This window comes from Camellia sinensis, chromosome 12, assembly GCF_055761805.1.
Source record: "Camellia sinensis isolate YWXY chromosome 12, ASM5576180v1, whole genome shotgun sequence".
NCBI lineage: Eukaryota > Viridiplantae > Streptophyta > Magnoliopsida > Ericales > Theaceae > Camellia > Camellia sinensis.
Window position 1 is genome coordinate 86,480,100 of NC_138972.1, and position 19,024 is coordinate 86,499,123.

General features: G+C 33.0%; 1 long non-coding RNA gene across 1 annotated transcript; it reads right to left on the bottom strand.

Moving 5' to 3' along the window:
• Nucleotides 1-3,619: 3,619 nt before the first annotated feature.
• On the bottom strand, nucleotides 3,620-4,499 carry LOC145804202 (uncharacterized). Its single transcript, XR_014345828.1, has 2 exons — nucleotides 3,991-4,499; nucleotides 3,620-3,911 (listed from the first exon to the last, which is right to left on the bottom strand). It is a non-coding gene; the product is annotated as an uncharacterized LOC145804202 (long non-coding RNA).
• Nucleotides 4,500-19,024: the final 14,525 nt, after the last annotated feature.

Genomic DNA, 19,024 nt, shown 5'->3' on the forward strand with positions numbered 1-19,024 from the left:
TGGACCAGAGAATTTCTTTGGATTGAATTTTCTCTAGTTTGGACCAGAGAATTTCTCTGGTTTGGATTGAATTTTCTCTGCTTTGATTTGAGGGACCTTAAACATTATAAAAATATTAGATGTCCTTTATGCTATAAAATCTTAATACTAGGGACCTTAAAAAAAATCTCCCATTATAAAATTAAGTGAATGACTTAGATCGAAAACAAATTAAAATATTAAAGTTTAGGGTGAATTACGCTAACAGTCCCTATAGTTTGGGCTCGTGTCATTTTGATCTCTAACTTTTCAATTGTGATATATTTGATCTTGAATTTTGAATATTGTTTCAAATATGGACAATTGAAGATACAATTGCTCAATTTCAAGGGCAAAGTCGTCAATTTGATAAAATAAAAACTAATTTGATAAAAATAAATGTCAAAAAAATATTTTTGAATTTTTAAAAATTATTTCTACCCATTTATGCATTTATTTATTTTTTTATCAAATTAATTTTTGTTATGTGTTTAAATGATGATCATGTAATGGGTAAGGGTGTAAAAATGGCCAGAGGCCCGTGGGCGGCTTGAGGTAGGCTCGGCTCGTTCATTCTGGTTAGGCCCCGGCCCAAGCCTAGCCCAGTACCTTGGGCCTGGGCCTTCCATTTTTGGCCCGGTCTGTTGGCTCGACCCAAAAAATTTTGAGCCCTGTGGGTGGCCCAACCTGGCCCTCTTTCTACCAATGGTCAAATTTCAAAAAATAAAAATAAAAAACAACTTGCAACGGTTAAATAATTAAAAAAAATAAAAACAAAAGTTATTAATATTATTATTTTAATACATTTATACATCACTTAACACATACCTTAACATATCCATTACACCACTACTCACTCTGTAAAATTAACAAACTCTTAACACACCTTAACACACATTTTTAGGCCCCATTTTTATTACCTTTTGTCATATAACACTATTTTTTAGCCACTCCATTGTAGATGCTCTTACAATGAATGAATTAAAATATATATATAAATAAAAAAAAATTCAAATGGTTGATTGGTGTGCAATATACTTGTCTGCTTGCCTGCCCAACCCCGAGCCTAGGTTCACTGTTGCATCTCAATCTCATCAATCACTCAAGTCTTCATTCAATGAATGAAAAAAAAAAAAAAAAACGGTCATAAATTAGTAGAAACGATCATAAAAATTCAAACATCCTAAGACAAACGGTAATATATATATATATATAAATATTTATAAATTTATTTCACTCTTTCAAACTACTATAAATATCTTTCATTTTTCAAAATAAATCTCACAAATAATTCCCTCACTCTCTTTCTCTCTCTCTCTCTTAAACTCTTAATCTCTCTCAACTCTCAATTAATTTTGAAGTGTCATCCCTAAGTAACAATTGCAATTGTGTAATAAGAAACTTTTATTAGAAGAAACTAATTTCTGTATTGCATTCGCCAGTTGGTAACATTAATTAGTTTAATCAAATTTATTAGCTACTCATTTTTTTCAATAATTATTTGTGCACATATATTAATTATTATTTTATACTCATTGTATTTACACATTATTTAAATTAATTGTTAATTCTTATATATTATTTTACTTACATTACTATGGATCCTAATATTCCTAATGTTTATGTCGATGTTGATACATATACTACACAATATGAATCTATTGATTCTCCTTCTAATATCCCTTTTCCAACAGTTGGATCATCATCAGGAGCAGAAGTAGTAGTGTTTGGGAACATTTTGAAAAAATATCTATAAATAATCTTGATGGTACAATTACATTTAAAGCAAAATGTAAATATTGTACACATTTACTTAGTGTTGCATCTGCAGGGGATACTAGTTATCTAAAAAGGCATGCTAACAAATATTTGCAAAGTCAACAACTTAATATTCGAAGTCAAATACAATTAGGGGCTTTATCAATTGGTAATTTGCAAACATTTTAATATGATTTTATACGTGCACAAAATTATGTAGTTGATTATATTATTAAAGAAAAACAACCTTTTACTACGAGTGAATGTCCCGATTTTATCGAAATGATTTATGAAAGTTTTGCACCGCAATATTAAAGTTTTTCAAGAAATACTACTAGAAACAAGATTTTAAAGAAATTTGATGATATTAAAAATGAATTATTTGATATCTTTAAAATTTTGAATTGAAGAGTTTGTTTAACATCTAATCTGTGGTCAGATAATGGTTTTGAATATCAATGTATCACTGCACATTTTATTGATAATGATTGGAAATTAAATAAAAGAATTATTTCATTTAAATTAGTTGAACTTCCATACACTGGTCATTCGCTTGGTGTAGAAATAAGAAATGTATTATATGAGTGAGCTTTACAAAATAAAATATTTACGATTAGTTTAGATAATGCAGTATATTATAATCAAACTGTAACCTATTTAAAATCAACTTTACAATTACTTGTTGATGGCGACTAATTTCATGTTCGTTGTTGTGTCCATATTTTAAATTTGATTGTTAAAGAAGCGATGCATGCTTACGAGACTTTTGTACTTATAATAAAAAATACAGTTGTTACTATTATGTATTCTACTGATCGAATTTCGGAAAAAATTTGTCAACGATAAAATATGCCATTTAGAAAATTAATTTTAGATGTAGATAGTAGGTGAAATTCAACATATAATATATTAAAAGTAGCTTGTAAACAAAGAAGAGCAATAGATTTATTTTTTTGCAACAATATCAATAGGAGGAGTACTGACTCTCACAGAACTTATTTGGCGCCAAGCAGCCTTGTATAAAGATTTTTTAAAATTTTTCGATACTTCAACAAAATTATTTTCTTATATATATATATATTTACTTCACCATTTGTTTTACATATGCTAGCAGAAATAATTAAAGTTTTCGTAAAATATATGAGTAATGAATATTATGTAATTATTATTAACTTCAATGAAAATAAAATTTGATAAATATTTTTATCATTTGCCTCATCTATTAGGTTTAGCCATAATAATTGATCATAGGGGTAAAGAAATTGGTTTACAAGTTTTAGAGCGTCTTTCGTTGATCAAACACAGTTTACCCCTATTATGCAAACATGCAATAGATTATTTGAAGAATGCAGGGCAGCTGTATCTGTAAATACACCTACACACACTACACTAGCAGTCTCATCTCGAGGCAGGAGATTAAGTGTTTTTTTAGCAATAAAAGTAGAAGAATATCTCAACATACAAGTGTAAGCAGTTCTGAGCTGCAATGCTATTTGGAAAGCCCGTCAGTGGATGATTCCGATGATTTTGAAACTTTGGAGTGGTAGAAACAAAATGAAATTATGTGGCCTGTGATTTTACAGATGGCCCGTGATATGCTAACCGTTCCTATTTCCATAGTTGCTTCGAAAATAACTTTTAGTGCAAGTAGACGGGTGCTGACGATTACTGGAGCAGGTTTTTACCCCAAATAGTTGAGTGTCACGACCCAAACCCGGCCCTATGGGTTTAGCACCATAACCGGCCAGTAATCCGAGATTGCCGAAGGCCTGCAGAACAGTAGTTCAGTAAAACAGAGTATAGGGCCTGGCGGAAGCCAATACAGTAAATAAACAATGCCCAATGAGCTGTGACAGTCTGTATGCAAAAAGACTTTCATACATATGTACATAAACAGTACAAAACAGTATGCACAATATTTACATAATCATTCAGACTAGGGACTCAATCCCTGCATAACAGTACAGTAAACATTCAGTTTATACAGAACAGTAAGACGGTACAGAAGGGGGAATTGCAAAACGCCCCTAAGCCTTGACATAATAGGCTCGGAACCTCGCAGTGAGGCACAGTAGTTGGCTTGACAAAACTGGAGTAACCCTAACGCTCCTAGCCGCGGTCTGGTGCCTGTACACCTACATATATATATGAGCAGTGAGCTAAAGCCCAGTGAATAACATACTGCGTAAAGAGGTTAAGAATGAATGTCCTTACAGTATGAAAACAGTTCATTTAAGCAGTATTGCAGTCATTCAGTCAGTACAGTCATATGTGGTACACCCATTAGCGTAACAGTAGGTCTTAAAAGACCGAACAGTAATGATGGCCATCAGTCAGTAAACAGTAGTGGTTCCAACAAGGGAACCGACAGAGATCTCTGTAACAGTAACAGTAAACAGTAGGTGCTAAGGATGCCACAATACAGTTCAGAATATAGGACATACATTCATTCAGGTAACAGTAATCAGTTCAGAAAACAGTACAGTTCAGTTGTTCAGAAGATAATCATTTGTGAACATATCTTTACACAAACGTTACTCACAGAGTTCTGGGCTACAGTATGCTAGAGCGTGTCTCCCCAGTCGCCAACCCTACACAGTTAACAGATTGAACACACTAAGCTACACAGTTGGGAAAGATAATAACTTAACCCCTAGTGCCTCGGTGTGTTCTACATCTATATCCTCAATAAGATGCCTTAAACTAGGCCTAAGCATGCCTAGGATGGGATGAAGATGCAAAGATGTACTCAAAAAGTAATTTCAGAATTTACAGAAAAACAGAGTCCCGCTCGAGCGCAGGTTTCCCCGCTCGAGCGGTCATGCAACAAAGGTACACGCTCGAGCGTATAATACTCCGCTCGAGCGTACTGTAAAAGTACTGGATGGGTGAAATCTCCGCTTGACGCCTGCTCGAGCTTGAGACACATGACTCCGCTCGAGCGCCCAATCCTCTGCTCGAGCGGACTGTAAAACAGTGCAGAGAAATGCTGTATGTTCGGATTCCACGCTCGAGCGCCACTTTCCCCGCTCGAGCGGAAGTGCAAAATCTGGAAATTCCATATTGCACCACCAAGCTCAAAACCAAGTTTAAATGCATCAAAACCGATCCTCTTGGGCTGAATTTCCAGAAAACACTTGTAAGCATATAGAATGACATGGTTCAAAGCTCAATTTTGAGAAATCAAGGCCCAAGGGTATTTAATTCAAACTCAATTTCAAACCAATTTCATGAACATGGAGGACATGCAAACATGCATGAATTTAAATCATTTTGAAGCTCCAATTCGATGCTCTAAGGAGCCAATTCTTTTCAAAACATGATGAAATCATGGACTTAAACATAATTATGAACATGCATGTAACCTTTGCCATGAAAACAACTCAAACATCTACATTACAAACATGCATGCATGAAATGAGCTTCAAATCAACAACAATGAACCAATTCTAGACTTAAATCACTAGAGGCTCAAGAATCTTGCATGAATAAGCTTAAACACAACAAAGAGGGGTTGAATTCCTTACCTAGAGCTTTAGTTACAAGGTGAGGAAGCTTAATTTGCAACCTATGTTCCAATTCCTTCAATTACCAAGCAATTTACAAACAAAATTGAGATGAAATCCACTTCTCTAGTCTCTGTCTCTCTCTATGGTCGGCAAGGCAAGGAAGAAGGCTGAGGAAAACGTTTTGATTCAAGTGTAATGAACTCAAAGGTGTATAGGTAGTGGCCCACTCAAGGGCAAGGTTGTAAATAAGTCCAATTCATGTAATTTGGTACCATTCGATCTAATTTAATCATACCTAATCAGTTTTCAGATAATTATACCATAAATTCACATTAATTATGAGGATCATAAAACATCAATCAATTCCGGATTCGGCCGCCGATAAGGCCTTCAATTAGCAGTTTAAACACTAAAATACGCACAGATCAAATAAACAATCAACAGATAGAATGCAATTCAAACGTACATACTCAGTTAATTCAGTTCTAGTTTTCAGTCAGTCAGTTCAGTACTTTAATCAGTTCAATTATCAGTCATAATCAGTTCAGTTATCAGTCATTATCAGTTCAGTTATCAGTCATTATCAGTCAGTGTTTAACGGTAAGCAGTGGTGAGGGTTATTACATTGAGGCACTGATGATATCCAGAGATCATATGCATGTGCTTATAAGAAGAGAAAATTATAGTGAAAATGAGTGAATTCAAAATGATTTGGATGACATATTCTCGCGCAACGCAACTGAAATGTTCGTCTCCTCTGATGATTGATCAACAATTTATTTTTTATTATTTCATTTCATTTCATTTTTTTTTTTGGCATTAGATTATTGTGGTGGAGTATAATGCAAATGATTGGTAGGCTAGTAGGTGCCAACCTAGTTGGGATGTACTTGACCTATAGTGATGTAATTACTCTACCATCATCAATAATCTACACCTATTTTATTTAATATTATCAATTTTTGTAATATTTTTATTTCATTTTGAAATAAAAGTTATTCATTCAATAAATGTTATATAAATAATTTAATATTGTAATATTGAAAGTTTCATTTTCATATATATAAAATTATTCATTTCGAATTTTTTTTTTACATAATTGCATACTTTTTTAGTTATAAGTTCATAATTAAAAAAACATAAATCATACATAATTAAATTTAAATATCACCATAAAATATAACCAAACAAAACATCTCATTAATCTTAATTAAAATACTCCAGTATAATTTTTCTTTTATTTTTTATTCCTAATATAAAAAAAAGGCTTGACTAGGCTCGCGGCGTAGGCCCTAGGCCCTATTATGAGTGGGCTTGGGTTGGGCCTACGCCCCACTTTTTAGCTCATGGGCCGGCCCGACCCGGCCTGCTAAAAAGGAGGGAGCCCACGAGGCCCGCTTGGGTCAGCTCGAGCCCGGGCCGGGCCATTATTACATCCCTAGTGATGGGTAGTTGTTAGGCTTTTAATGTGTAATCGACTATGAAGCACGGGTACGGGTACATGTACGAGTACTGGTACGATACAGGTACGTTAATATGGTAAAATTCAAAAAAAAATTGGGTACAGGTATGACTTGGTACGTTTGTAAAAAAATATTTATTTTTAATTTAGAGTAATGCAAAAATTAATTAAATGGTTTAATTTGTTAAGGTCTAACCTACAATTAACATTTAATGCCAAAAGTAAATGTATAAATCAAAATTAAATGTCAATATATTAAATAACTTATAAATCATAGTTTAATTTTAAAATCATGCTAAGCATAAAACAAAAAATAAAAAAGAAGTTTAGTGAAAGAAATTTTATCTTTGTAGTAGAAGAAAATATTATTTCAATTGAAGTACGGTATGACTTGGGTATATACTAGGTGTAACGCCCCACTTTTTATTTCTCGGAACCATTATTAGATTCATTAATTTAATTCAATTTCAGAGATAACATGCGGAAAACTCTTTACATCAACAAGTAAGAATAAATAAATATTCTCTTATCTGAATGCAAATTAAATACAACATGAGCATAATTAAACAAATTGCTCATAGGCTTACATTTTTAAAAGTGAAAGAAAGGATTTAACCCTTTTACATCAATGACATTCCGCCCACAAATAAAAGGCCCCGTGACCAACAGATAAAGAAGATCCATGACCTTGAAACACTTCTTGATGTTCACCTGAAATGGATTAGCAACGTGGGATGAACATAAAGTCCAGTAGGGATCTTAGCACGATCCTAAACAATAGCAACTTATAGATAGCTATGATCATGAATGCTTAGTCTCATACTATATAAATAATGTGACGGGTTATACAGAAATATATGTATATAAGAATTTTTCTCAAAGTCATTCATTTCATTCAATAACATAAGCAATTCACTTTGCTTTCTTCTTGTTACATTTTTCCAAAATTCATATGACTATAAGAAATTTCTGAAGAAAACAATTGCACCAAGCACATTACGTTTTTTTCTCACTTTCCAGACTTATACCTGATTTGCCTTTTCAAAACATGTTCACACAAGTATTCAAAGTCTTTCACGTTTTTCACCATCTCAACACAAAACTTACGTTTGTTTCCAACACATTCATAACTATACAAGTATGCCTTTAATACAAAAGGAAAAGAACAAGCAATCAATAACTATCTGCTTCAACAATTGAGGCAACATGGCCTTCTAGAACAATAACCATCATAACCCATGATATACCCAGATACATTGAGACAATAATGATAAATAAATTCTGCTTTACTTGCCTTAAGCACGGTAAGCTAATGATACACATTTTTGTAACAAAATGCCAAGTCAAGGATACACCTTTCCATAACAAAATCCCAATTTACCAGACACCGACTGAAAGGTAAAGGTACCTTGGCCAAGTTCTCCAGGCGCTAGCTGAAAGGTACTGGTACCTCTTATTCTAAGCGCGGCCAATTCTCTAGGCGCTAGCTGGAAGGTAATGGTACCTCTCATTTGAAGCGTAAGCACATTCCTAACCATCTCAATATACTAGAATGCATAACAACATAAGTGTAATACATACACAATGTATATAAAAACATAATTATATATAGAGTACATCCCCTTTACATTCCCAAATAACCATACATATCTAATGTATATAATTATAGTCATGCACAAGTGATTAATTTCAATTTACCTAGTCCACATGCAATTTCTACAACAGTCATAGCTATCCTCCACCGATAACCCAAAACATATATTTCTAAACATATATACAATCTCCAAAATAGATAAACTATCCATATTTTCATAGGTGAGAGATTTCAAATATCCAACCCCACCATTTACATTCATATCTATCCATTTCTGCATCTAATACAAAAGGAAAACAAAAATCCAATTCTCGCAAGATTTTCAGTCCAATAACAATGATAATATGTGAAGGTTCCAAGATTCGACCTCAAGTTCATTATTCGTTTACAAAGGGTGATGATTTTATTTTCTTTCAAAAAGACCACTTTTGTTTATTTTCTAATCCACACAACTCCAACCATTTTCTAAGAATTCATTCTCTTCATTTTACAAAACCAAAACCAAATTCATCATCTTTATTTTATAAACCAATTCCATTGGTATCAAAACCATAACACAACTCAACTGCACATGATTAGTCTAAAACAATACTAATACTATGGTTACTTCTCTTTTTATTTCCTTTTGGTATAAACATAATTATACAACTCATATTAGCAAAATACAAGGATTATTCAACTTCCTCCCTTTTAAATCCATTAACTCAATAACATTAAACTAGGGCTTTCCTCCATCTCTTCACAAACATAATAAATCATTTTTCCCAAACAACCCAACAACAAACAACTTATAACAACTCCAATCACAAATATCAAACCCTAGATCCCCTTTTATGGCTTTCAAGAAAATCCATAATGAATATGGTTTTTATGCAATAAAATCTACCACATGTCTATTTATAGATGACGTATTGGAAAGGAAAAAAGAAATCCCTACCTCTTGAAGCGAAGAGAAAACAATCCAAACAATCCAAAAATCACCGGCGACGAAACCACGAACCACTTGGATCAATAGAAATCCCTTGACAAGATCTACAACCTTTTCCAAAGGACCAAGGTGAAAAGATGGCTCTGGGTGAGTAGATCTGAAGATCTAAGTGCAAAAAGTTAAGTTTTAGAGAGAGAAGAGAGAAATCACGGGTTAAGAGGAAAAGAGGAGAAAAAGTAATGAGAGGAAAGTGGTTTGGATCTATTTATACTACTAGCAAATAGCTCCAAGGTCAAATAAAATAATAGGCCCAAAAACCCCCCAAGGGTAGGGCCCATTCGAACCCCAAAATCTGGAAAAAAAAAAACACGCAAGGATCGACCCTTCGCGCAAGGGGGTCGACCGTTTAGGTAGAAAAGACAATCTGGCACAAGTAAGGGGGGTCGACCCTTAGACAAGAGGGGGTTGACCCTATTTTCCAGCAACTAACACACAAATTTTGCAACATAAAAGGGTCGACCCTCCCCAGACTGGTGTCTATCCTATTTTCCAGCAACACTTCCAAAAACTTCACCAACAGGTAAGGGTCGACCCTTAGGAAGCCTGCTGTCGACCCCAGAATGGAATTTTCTAAGTCTCTATGGAATTTTTGACAAGAACAAGTGCGAACAACCAAACCCAACAAGTTTAAATTGATTTTCACTCATCCAAAACCAAGATACAACAATACCAAAGATCTCCAAAATAAAATAAACGATTCAAATACACTTTTCAAAAGTTTTAAAAGGGTACAAATGCTACACTAGGTACGTCTAGGTACGCTAAAAATTAAGAAAAAATTTTTTTGGATACGTGTTTCGTGTACCCGATACGTATACAGAAGTACCGTACGAGGTATCATATACCTGTAACCCGGCACAGGTACATCGTGTTTTTCGAAGTACCCATGTTTCATAAGTAATTGATATATTTAAAAGATAAAATGTTTTTAGTTTTTGATTTTTTAATTTAACGGATTGGTTTAATAATGATATTGAAAAAATAAACACTAATTTATTGAAAATAAAAACAACCACTTATTACATGATCATCATCCAAACACATAATAAAATTTAATTTGATAAAATAAATAAATAAAATATGTAAAAGATTTATTAATTTTACATAAGTTTATCTTTAGTGGGTAGAAATAATTTTTAAAAATTTAAAAATATTTTTTTGACATTTATTTTTGTCAAATTAGTTTATATTTTATCAAATTGATAACTTTACCCTTGAGATTGAGCAATGGTATATTCAATTGTCCTTATTTGAAATAAAATTCAAAATTCAAGGTCAAATGTATCACAATTGAAAATTAGGATTCAAAATAACACAAGTCCTAAATTATAGGGACCTTCAGTGTAATTCGCCCTATTTTTTTTTTTGGGTCAAAACCATCGAAAAGTGGATGTGAAAGAATTGAAAATATGGGAAATGAAATGAAATGAAATTTATTTTTAAAACGAGATGATCAACAATGAAGTAGATATGAAAGGAATCAAATAAATATAAAGAAATATATTAAATTAGATTCTCATCTAAAAATTTCATTACCAAATTATTATAATAAATCACTAATACCACTCATTAAAATATTAATATCTTAAAAATACGGGGTTTCACATGAGCGGTGACTGGACCTAGTTTTGGTTCAAATGACCTTCCAAACCCGAACTATTTTCAAAATCAACTTAGAATTTGAAAAATTAGAAGAACCGCTGGTTCAATCGAAATAACTAGTGAATCGGGGTCGAGTTTGAAGAATTGAAGTTTCATCCCAAAATATGTTATGAAGAGGGTTTGAATATGAAACCAAGTGCATAAAAAGCACGTTTTCTAATCACTAAACCATCAATACAACTATTGACAATGTAATAAGTATATATAATATATAGTTAATATTATCTTAATTATTTTTACTAAAAATCAATGTATAAAAAGCGTAAAATAAATTTTAAAAAATAAATTTTTCTAATGTTTATTTTAACTTTACTATATATATTTTTTATACTTATAAATTTTAATATGTTTATGACATAATTATGACATCACGGTTTAATTTCAGTTCATTTGCAGTTGAACCAGTGATCTGTCTGCCAGGTCACTTTTCCGATTTGCTCAACAGCTCAATTTTCAAGACATTGATTAGCAGGGGCCATAGACCCCCTCTATCTGCCAATGCTTGGGGTGAGTAGCGTGTTGCCCAACCTGCACAATCCTCCCAATCCAACCTTACCCACAAGATTTTGGACAATTTTGAGAGATAGATAAGATTGGATACTGGTTGAATTTTAGATAAAAATTGCAAGTTGCGGGATGCACTCAATCTGCCACAACTTGCTCGCATTGTTCAATAAAAAAAAATAAAAAAAATCCCTAATCTTCCCATATGAGTATTTTTGTTGCTTTTTATCTCAACATCATTGTCTTTTCCCACTCATATAAAGCTTTTGTGCCTATTGAAAGTACCAAAAAAAATAATGTGGGATGCAAAATAATGAAAACTTAAGACCAAGTCATACTTTTTTATATATATATTTTTACAAGTCCACTTGTGGTTGTCCCACATAGAAAAAAAAAAATACTTGAACCATTCTCAACTCTTATAAAAGTGTGTTCCATCCTATTAATTTTCTTTAAGCAATATATAAGTAATAAGGAATGCATTAATTATTTGTAAATTTACAAATAAAATCCCAATCCGCACAACCAAATGCACCTATCCGCACAAATCGCAAGCCGCATTATGGGCTGTTACAGATCCAACTTTTTTCAACCCACATTCCATTGGACGGGTCCAACCCATGACCCGAATAGACCAAAACTGGCTAAGGCCACCCCTAATGTGTCTACCTTGTAGACCCTGCAAAAATCATTTATATAAAAAATTAATTTCATCGAATATCTATAAATATAAAAATAAATCATATATTGTTCTGTAAAATGTAAGGTAAATATGATTTTAAGCTTGAGTTTAGATTATCTCAAGTTTGTCATATCAACCAAAGAGAACATTTAGACTTTGTGTACTTATTTTGGGACCGATCTTAGTAATTTAAATCGTTCACTTTTTAGGACTCGTTGAATAGAATATTTATGCAAAAAATTAAGATAATCAAACATTGGTAATTATATGTTTGAGTCGTTCATTTTTTATGACTCATTAATCCAAGTCGTTCACTTTTTATTTGTATTACAAAAAATGAATAGCTATTATTGAAATTATAATTATTGTCCATTTTTTTAAACCATATGTGATTCAAACATATATTGCTGATGTTGGATTATCTTGATTTTTTATATGAATATTTTATTTAATAAGTCTGCAAAAGTGAACAATTTAGATTATCAATGTCAACCACAAAATAAGCTCACACGTTCTCTCAAGTTGGCCATCAAAATCCTTAAACTTAAATCATTCATTTTGGGCAAATGTTAACAAGTGCTCCATAAATATTGTTTAATGTTATGAAGTGTGTAAAAAAAATGTCTTAAAAATGTATAAAAATATGAAAAGATATATTGATTTCAATAAAAGCATATAAATGCCTTGTTTGGAAAGTAAACTATTATAGTTTTGGCCTTTGGAAATTAGGAAAAAAGCTTGCTTATTGGCTTATTTAGATCACATCACATCACTTCTTTCTATTTTTTTTTATTTTTTTTTAAAAAACAAAAAACAAAGTTGGTCTTTTTTTTTATTTCCCAAAATAGGTCATAGTTTGGCCAAAAAAGTTGTGTCTAGGAAGATAGTTGATTCTTTTTGTAATTGATTTGATGGTTGTAAGAGAAAAAGTAAAATGATTATGACTTGGATGTGACATTTTATCTTATTGGTTATTTTAGCCTATTTTATTTTTATTGACTATTTTAGCCCAGATAGTCCTTCCCAAACAGGGCCAAAATGTAGTATTTTTTTTTTTGGGGTGTATTTTTTAAATTTTTACTTGTGTCCTATAAACACTTGTTAACATGCAAGACCCTTCATTTTATAAAATATAATTTAATTTATTTCAATTTTTATAATTATTCAAGCCTTGTTTGGGAAGTTGGCTATTTGATTTTTTGACTTTTTGCTTGATTAAAAAAGTTATGTTTGAGAAATTGATTGGCTTTTTTTGTAATTGATTTGATAGTTGTAAGAGAAAAAATAAAATAATTATACATTAGATGTGTCTTTTTATCTTATTAACTATTTTAGTTTATTTCATCTTTTAATGGGTTATTTTAATCCACCACTCTTTCCAAATAAGGCCTCCACGAAACCCTTTTTTTTTTTTTGTAGAAATAACTTTAAGTACAAGATACTTTGTAGATGGTTCAAATCATATGTACATACCCGATTATATTAGCCTGCAATATATATTGAGAGGGTCTTTTTTGGTAAAAAATTGGGCCGAGCTATGTGATGGGCTTTGTGGCCCAAATTGCCAAGGGCTAGGTGAAAAAGGCTGCAATGTTACTCCAGCCCAGGAGAGGTGTAGTTACTCCGGCTCAAGAAGGGATAGTTGCTTCGGCCCAAGGAAGAGTAAAGCTACTCTGGTCCGGAGGCAACTTGGAGTTAGGCCGGTCTAAGAGTTAGTCCGGTCGCAGTATGTTATGGTTAGGCCGGTCTCAGAGTTAGTCCGATCGCAGTATGTTCAGGTTAGGCCGGTTTCAGAATTAGTCCGGTGGCAGTTTGAAGTAAAGTCCGACCTTGCATTTAGTCCGGTCGTGACATACTATGGTTAGGTCGGTCAGAACTTGTTACTTGGAAGTTTGATCTAAACACACCAAGGTTGAACAGGGGCAGCCGAGGTAAGGAGTTAGAGGAGAAGACCGAGCTAAGGACAGTTCGGCCCTCTGTGGCTCGGCATAGCCAATTTTACTTCGGTCACATGGAAGTTTACTTTTTGGAGAAAACCATCCCACTTGGTTTAAGCAGTGGGGGAGGGTGTAAGAGGATAAGCATTATCCTTTGGAGTATGAATCCTAGGAGGACTCTGCATGGAGAAATACAAGTCCTACCAGGATTGTGCCACGGGAAACTTATAAAAGCCCACAAACATCACCTTGGAGGAGGTAATTGAACACAATTCTTTCTGAGAACATAGAGCTTTGTCTATTTGTCAAGTTTTCTGACTTAGGCATCGGAGAGGTTTCCGGCACACACCCGCCGGCTAGCTCACGTTTGTGTTTTCAGGTGACAAAGCGACGTCGTACGGAGGAGCGTGGACTTGGTCAACAGGATTATACGAGGAGAATTATTTCCTCCCCGTACATATATATATATATATATATTAGTTTAAAAAAATCTATGTAAGGCACGGGCTATTATTATAATATGTTTAAGTTTTATATTTTGACAATTTTTTTAAAATTAGAATATTGTTCTATAAAACTGAATATAATAAATCATTAGATATATAATAGAATTATATGATATAATATGTATCTTTTTTTGATTTATTATACACCTAATGATGTATTTCTTCTGAATTTATAAAAAGAAAAATTTATGGTGTGTAGCTTTTCTCAATAAATAAATTTAAAATAAATATTAAGATAATTCTCTCATCTAAAAAAAAACTATTAAGATAATTCACTGAACTAATTAAGAAGCAGAAGAAAATACATAAACATACAAATGATTGATTTTATTAATAGATAAATCATGCTCACATAACAAATGATCAATTTTGTTAATAAGGAAATCATTAAGTAAATTAACAAATTTTAATGATACGAAAAATATTTTTCAATTAATCATTTTGTTAATAAATAAATCATTAAGTCAATTAACGGTTTTTAATGATATAAGAAATATTTTTCGATAGACAATTTTGATAATTTATAATTGCATAGAAGAATATTTTTTCCCTCCCAAGTATTGTGTTAAATTAAAATTTATAACAAACGATAATTGTAATTTCTAGTATTATGAGACCGATTCATATTTGCGTAATTCCAAAAAAACCTGTTGCATAATTGATCAAGAATGTTTGCGTAATTACAAAAAACCTTCAATCAACATGCAGGCCACCATTACTAAATTATTCAAAATGAAAGGGCAAAATTGACAAGAAAAGACGAACATCAAGTAGTTAAGCGTTCTTATATATATATATATATATATGTACTAGTTTCAAAAGGCCCGTGCCTATTACAGTATGTTTAAGTTTTATATTTTGATAATTTTTTAAAAATTAGAATATTGTTTTATGAAATTGAATAGAATAAATTATTAGCTATATGATAGAATTATATAGTGTGATATGTATCATTTTTTGATTTGTTATACACCTAATGATGTAGGCTCCAATTCTATTACCATATCATTTTGGGTGAATTTATGAGTTTTTAACATTTTTTTCCGAATTTATAAAAAAAAATTATAGTGTATAACTTTTCTCAACAGATAAATATAAAACAAATACTAGGATAATTTTCCCATCTAAAAAAAACTATTAAGATAATTCCCTGAACTAATAAAGAAGTAGAAGAAAATACATATACATACAAATGACTAATTTCATTAATATATAAATCATACTCGCATAACATATGACTAATTTTATTAATAAGTGAATCATTAAGTTAATTAAGAATTTTTAATGATATTGTCATGACCCAAACTCGCCCCTATAGGTTTAGCATCGTAACTGGCCAATAATCTGTGGATTACCAACGGCCTCTTAAACAAAAATCAAATTATTAGGGGCTAGTGGAAGCAAATAACAAATATGCAACATCCATTGAGCTGTGCAGACATATATAGGACATAAAAATTTTAACTTTTTATGTATACATATATTATCACATCATTTCTATGTCATCATATATATATAGATGAGACAAAAATGGGACTCAACTTTATTTACAAAATAAACAAAGGCTTGTTCAACCAAACAAGAAAACAAAATTTAAACTTTAATCACATAGCCATAACCACTTGACATATCCGGAACCTCCACGAGAGGCACATAGGTTGGCTAATAAAGCAGATTACGCCTCTAAGCCTGGTTACGCCCCTGATCACTTACATACATAAATAATACAGTGAGCTGGAACCCAGTGAATAATAACAGAGTACATGTTTTAATGAATGATGTCCATAAGAAATTCAGAAATTGGAGTTCAGATCAAAAACAGATTCATAATCGTATTCATATTCAGAGTTCACAAATAATCATACATAGTACATTCATTAGTGTTAACAGAACAGTTGACCCATAAATATATGGGACTTGCAGTTGACTCATGTGCACAAGAGACGTTCATAAGGATCCATAAGCAGTTGACCCATAAGTATATAGGATATATACAGAGCAGATAGCAGATATCACATGATGCTAAGAATACCACGAATACATTTCAAAAAATTGGACAATCATTTATCCAAACAGAATATAGGATTTCAGAAAACTGATAATATCATATCATTAAGAAAATATTTAAAGTTAAACATAGCTTTACAAAGTTATTACTCACAGATAGCTCCAAAAGCAGATCAGATAGATCAGACAAATCAGACAGACAATAGCGCATGACGTACACAAGCACATAATATATTCACATTGAAACACAATATCACTTTCTGGATCAAACTTGACTTTTCTTGTCTAAGTATTCTTTCTTTATTCAAATGAATCGGGTTCTTATTTCACATATTCTTTCTTTACTAAGTTCTTCTTTTCCAAATAGACTGATTTTCTTACTTGGCTTCCTAAACAATTACTACTAGATCAACGATTTATTCTTTAACTGACTAATTTATGTTGATTAGTAACTTATTAATCTTTATTGAACCATAAATCATATCTAGAATGCTTTGAAAAGTGATGAGATCGAAATATGAACTAAATGCCATTTTTCCAAAATATGCTGAAAAAGAGCTGTTCGCTCGAGCAAACTCGATCTGTAAAAACTGCAAAAGTACTCGAAGCCTTTAATGTGCGCTCAAGCAATCTATAAAATTTCAAAGTTCCGAACTTCTCAAAAATGGCTTCCAAACGCATTTTAAATCTTTAAACCTGTACGAGCGCAAAATAATGTTCTCGTATAATCCTGTTGATCAAGTCTGCGCTCCTCCAAACATCGTCACTTTGTTCCCTGAAAACACAAACGTGAGCTAGCCGGCGGGTGTGTGCCGGATACCTCTCCGATGCCTAAGTCAGCAAAATAGACAGATAGACAAAAGTTCTGTGTAATCTTAGAATCAAAGTTGTGTGTTACCTTTACATAGGTTATGTTGTGAGCTTTTATAGTTTTTGCATGGCACAATCCTAGTAGGACTCTTATTCTTCCATGTAGAGTCCTCCTAGGAATCACACACCTAAAAGATAATGTTTATCCTTCAACACCCTCCTCACTCCTTAAACCAAGTGAGATGGTTTTTCCTCGGTTAGATGACAGTATGACCAAGCTAACACTAGCTTTTGTCATACTTAATCCAGCGTCTTCACATGCAACACATAGCTTGGCTCTTGTTCACTTGTACCTCGGATTTGCCTATCGAGACCGAGCTAACTACAGCAAGCTTTGACCGAGCTAGCAAGAGCAAGGTCCACCATAAGAAGCCCAAATACCTCGGCTCTGAATATTATGACCCAGCTAATTATCACCACTTCGATCGTGGCGAATGTAACCATACTTGGACCGAGCTAACACTAAGGTCTACTCGCTAAGCCCTTTTCACCACAGCCCATAAAACGGCCTATTACTACGCCTGGGCTTAGCTTGGCCTTAATGCTCATAAAAACTCCCTCTCAATTGCCCCTTAATTCCATCTGCGTAGCATGATTGGGATTATTTGTTACCAGCCGAGCTAAAACTTCAGACCTTCAACCGAGCTAAATTGTCACCGGGCTACCGATTTGTCCGGTCAAAAAAATGTCTCTTCAGTTACGCTGTACATCTGAATCGCTTGCTATTCCATAGACACGTGGCTGGCCCCTATTGGTTGAGTACAGCTATCAACGTCGCCCTCGTACCCCAAAATTTTTGAACAGTCCCGCATTTTCTTTGCCTTATACGAAAACCCTAGCTTTTGAACTTGTCACTCTACTATTCATCTTCTGTCTCTTGTCCATTTGAGCCTTCATTTTTGTAACCACAGCACTTGCAGAGCCTGCGTTCTCATCACCATATTCGCGGTTTTTGATCTGCATCCTCTCGTCTTCAAACCGTAAGTAGCTCAATCCTCTTTTTCTTTTCATTTGTATAGTCTAGCAATATGTAACATTGCATATATGTGTTTTTTCACAACACTCTCAAATGGTTTTCACTATAATGAGTAAGAACCTTTTGAACAATAATCACACTTACTAGATTTACAAACAAACTGAAATGAGACGTTTTTAATCCAAAATCACACCACAACGGTGATAAGAACTGGTTTGCCATAGGTGCATTTTAGACCGAATTAGAAACCTTACCCATCGACCGAGCTTAAACTTGGAACCACCCTTGTGCACTACGTTCGAACTAAAAAGCTTAACTAATGACCAAGCAAAAAACTAGGAGCCTCCTCAGGTGTTACGACTGAACTAGGAACTTGTTTGTAGTTAGGTGTGCACTTAGCCAAACAGATAACTCCCCCAATAACCAAACTAAAACTTCACGCCAGTCCTTAAGTTTCAGCCGGACTAAGAACCTTTTGTTTCATTTAGCCGAGCTAAAGTCCTTCGCTCTAACCGAACTAAGAACGGATAGTATCCTACATAGCCGAGCTA